The 4,623-nt window shown below is 40.0% G+C and overlaps 1 long non-coding RNA gene across 1 annotated transcript; it reads right to left on the bottom strand.

The window, feature by feature from the left end:
• Positions 1-442: 442 nt before the first annotated feature.
• Positions 443-3,715, bottom strand: LOC136957943 (uncharacterized). The gene is made up of 4 exons (XR_010878341.1): positions 3,651-3,715; positions 1,395-1,515; positions 1,192-1,277; positions 443-949 (listed from the first exon to the last, which is right to left on the bottom strand). It is a non-coding gene; the product is annotated as an uncharacterized lncRNA (long non-coding RNA).
• Positions 3,716-4,623: the final 908 nt, after the last annotated feature.

The raw sequence follows: 4,623 nt of genomic DNA, 5'->3' as shown, positions 1-4,623 counted from the left end.
GGCTGTCTGTTTGTGATGTATGTATTGACAGTTGATGGCTCCATGGGTTTGTTCTTAGTTGACACGTCATGGGCCATTTCTTAGCTGATGTAAACAGTACTTTTCATTTCTAGCGGTGGTTCTGACAGTAAACACAAATCCAAAGAATCCAGAGCACGACTGTAAATACCAACCCTACACCACCACTCAAATACACTTCTACTTTATTTACCTCCTGCATTCTCGAGTGTATGTATACGACCAATAAAGATTTCTTCTGTAACAACTTGTTACCTGTTTATGTCAGACTGTAGTTCCAACAACACCTACTAGGAGGAGCTGAGGCAATCCACAACAGCTTGTTCACCGTTCCATGAACCAGAACAAGAAAGGACATACATCGCTCTGGATAAGAGCGTCTGCTAAATGACTAAATGACTAAATGTAAATACTCACTGGAATGTGTCATATCAGATGTAACTCTCTTTAATAACATTTGGAAGTTATTAAACATGTAATATAACATTCCTGAACTATTTTAAAACTTGGCAAAGCTTCAAGACATACTACATACTAGAAAAATAGATGTTCAAAAGTTTTATAAGATAATACTTAAAGGTGCTGTAAAGCAAATTCCATGATTTGCTTCTCAGTACATTATAAACGTGTGAAATGAGTTGCTGAAAGCACGTGCAAAGCTCTAAAACTGTGTTGCACTGAAATGTGGAGTTAGACCGTCGAACAGTTTCTCACCCGCAAAACCCAACCTATCTACGTCACAGCCACCTATCTACATCAGATCACAGACGGTTTATATGACCTGCATTCTGTTACTCAGCTGGTACAATGCAAAGACAGAGTAATTAACACATAAAACACTCAGAGACTGCAGGATGGCTCGATGCTTCTTCAGAGGAGATCACAAGACGAATGAAGAACACTGTCCTCTACCCCCTCAGCAAAGCACTACCTGTGGAGACATACACTGGATGAAACAACGTGTGTGTGTGTGTGTGTGTGTGTGTGTGCGTGAGTATGTGTGTGTGAGTGTGTGAGTGTGTGTGGGTGAGTATGAGAGTGAGTGTGTGTGCGTGTGTCTGAAAGTGTGTGTGGTTGTGTGTGTGAGTGTGTGTGAGTGAGTGAGTGTGTGAGAGAGTGTGTGTTGGAGCATGCCTGCATGTGAAAGGGAACCAGAGAACAGTAACTTCTCACCTTTCTTCTTATCCAAGGCTTCCATCATCTTCTTTACCAAGGGTGCCTTGGGGTCACAGCAGACACGGCCTCTCTCAGTCTTGAAGCTGAAAGACACCAGATGACAGATAACACCCTGTGTAAATTATCTGTGTGTGTATGTCTTGGGGGGGGGGGGGGGGTGTTTATGTGTGTGTGTGTTTGGGGGGAGTTCAGGGACTTACATAACAACTTCCAAGCAGGGAGGGTCAGCCTTTAGGCTGTGGTATTCACTGACGTTCTTGAGAGTACGATTGCTCACAGTCTTACAACAAAAGGTTGGCTTGAACTTAGTGGGCAAGCGATCTGAGAGACGGAGAAAGAGAGAGAGTGAGAGAGTGAGAGAGAGAGAGAGAGAGAGAGAGAGAGAGAGAGAGAGAGAGAGAGAGAGAGAGAGAGAGAGAGAGAGAGAGAGAGAGAGAGAGAGAGAGAGAGAGAGAGAAAGAGAAAGAGAAAGAGACAGAGACAGAGAAAGAGAAAGAGACACACACCAAAAGTGACACATTCAATTACTAAACAATGCACACGCTTCTTTCGAGTTGAAAAATAAATAATAAAGTAATTTCACTGTCCTGAGCTTCAGAAGGTGAGAATTCAAACAGGAAGTCAAACAAGAGGTGTGAAGTTAACTTTTCATGCTGGTGTTTAGAATGCAACTCTGCATTTGCATCTTACTGTAATGCAAGCATATAATACCAAACTGTTTTTTACATTTTTTTTTTTGCTATGACAATTTTTTCAATACTTCTAACAAGTTTCCTAAACTCCAATTGTGTGTTGTAGGTGTGTTGGGCGTCCAACACACCTACAAAACGGTTAATTTAATGCTCAAATTTACACATTGTAAACTAAATTCAAACACTAATTGTCATACCATAAAAATACACTAAACAATACATCATGTCTACCAAAACACTAACATACGATCTCTTTCAACAGGAACATTTAGTCAATCATAGCACAATGTCATAAAAACACTAACATCAGATGGAATTACAGAAACTGTATTCTTTATGTGTCAGGTCTCAAAGTATATGGATCATAGATTGTGTTTTGCAATGCAGTTTGTTTTGAAGCCTCTTTACATTTTTGTTTTGTTGGGTTTAGTAAATGCATGCATTTAGTTTATTTTGCTGCAGAAATTCAGAACAAAAAATGAATGACCCATCTCAGAGTAGCTTTATAGAATGTACTGTTACTGTATTGAAAAAAAGAAGACAGAAACATAATTGCTGCAGTAAAGGCTTCATTTTCAACAGGACATTACTGCAAGAAATATGCAATATAACTGCCATTTACTATATTTCATCAGTTACCCTAGCTCTGGCCCTTCTCTGAGCACCACCACACATTCTAACTCCTCTCCCTTGCCCCACTCCTCTCCCTTGTCCTGGTACTTGTCTTCCTCTCCCTCGTGCAGACATTATTCTTACTTTCTTTATGTTGCTCTAAATTGTTCTGTTTCCACAGAAGATCAGCCCAAAGAGGTCCTCTTTATATACCATATGGTCATGCGATTGAAAGAACCTCAACACCTGGGTGTTTCCTAGTTGGGAATCATCTGTGATTTACAGTATTTGCATAACTTCAACCAGCTGTTTCTCAGTAGCAATGGAATAAAATACAGGGGATATATTTATGTTTCAATTCACAATACGAACAGCTGTTCACTTTGACTTTAGCCAAAAACTTAGGTTTGAACATGATATCTGTTTTGACATACAGTGTGAAAGCATTGGTAAATTGGGCAGTAAAAATCGATTGTTTTGGTCTTGGTTGAGCTTGTATGTAAAAGAAGTTCAAACATTTTAAATTTGTGATTACACTATGCATTTTGTGTCAAAGCAAATTGTCATAGCGATTGTAAAATACTGTAAGTTGTGTCATTTTGAACAGATGATTATAGTTCAATGAACAAATGATCTAAGATGTATGTTTATTGTATCCAAGCAATGGAAAATCGTGTTAGCGTTTAAAAAAAATTGTATTTTGATCATCGGTTGCGAGTTTTATGTCTAGAATTAAAAAAACAGAACATCAAGGTTCTGAAATTAGTGTCAAAGTGATTGTAAAAAACGGTAATAACTAAATTAACTCTAAATAGACTTCAGGGTCTTTTCAACTTTGAAGCTTCCTTAGAATTGCCTCTTTGCCAATCACAATGTGTCGACCAAACTACTAGGAGATGAGAATGTTTGTCACTTGTTTTAGAAAAACAAAAAACTAACTACAGTGTTGTCTGAGTCTTACATGTAAAACTAAGAAGTATTACTAACTAGAGGTACTAGAGTACTAAGTATTAACTAGAAGGACACTCACACAGTACAAAAGAAAGTATATTAACTTGAGGTAAACTCATGGAGAACTACAAAACGAAGTATTAGCGAGAAGTACACTCACAGAATACAATGAAATGTAAAAGTATTAACTAGATGACTTACAGTTGCCAGAGGCTGTGTTGAGGCAAGCGCACACAGCGATCAATAGGACCAGAGAGAGACCCTTCATGGCAGACATACTGACTGACAGACGCGTTCGTGGTGGACAGGTACACAGACAGCCAGGGCAATGAGAAAACATTTATGTCCGGGGCTTATTTATAAGTGAGTGGTTTCAAATGTTAAATTAGGGATGTACACTCTTTGTGTGTCCGTGTATGTGTGTGTGTGTATGTGTGTGTGAGGAAGGTGTGATTCACACATCCAACCCCATTTCCCCTCCCCATTCTATATGTTTTCCAACATGATGTTTGTGGTCAGCATCAATGTTTCCCACGTCAGTGGAACACACATATGCAGGTTATGACTGTCAGCTCCATCAGAATGGAATCTGATGGAGATGGAAGTTTTTCTTAATTGCAGACACACTATTTTTTAGTGTAAGCCATCCTCCCAAAACATTTAGCCACTTTGCAGTAGACAGACCATGTACCCCAGACTATAAACACTATATACCCTTTTGACACATTTCTCCGGTCCATTCACACTTCTTTGCAAAAGTCTAAGCACATCTCTTGTTTTGAGACACTATTGTCACCGGGTCATTTAGAAAACACTGCCTTTCAATCAGTAAACTCAAATCAGCGCAATACAAACACCCTTAACAACCAATTGTCAATACTAAAGTTAGTACTACTTACAATGTGTAAGTACTAACAACCAAAAATACCAAATAACTCATTGTGGACTTCAGGAGAACCAAAGGTGGCACCCCCCCCCCCCCCCCCCCCCCCCCACTCCCATCCGTATCAACGGGACGGAGGGTGAGCGTGTCGCCAGCTTTAAGTTCCTGGGTGTCCACATCTCCGAGGACCTCTCTTAGGGTTAGGGACCCTCAACACCTCAACACTGGTCAAGAAGGCTCACCAGCGCCTCTTCTTCCTGAGGAGACTGAAGAAGACTCATCTGTCCCCTC

This window comes from Osmerus mordax, chromosome 15 (genome assembly GCF_038355195.1).
Source record: "Osmerus mordax isolate fOsmMor3 chromosome 15, fOsmMor3.pri, whole genome shotgun sequence".
Classification (NCBI taxonomy): Eukaryota; Metazoa; Chordata; class Actinopteri; order Osmeriformes; family Osmeridae; genus Osmerus; species Osmerus mordax.
Note: the sequence above shows the minus strand (reverse complement) of the source record. Positions and strands in the feature narration are given on the sequence as shown.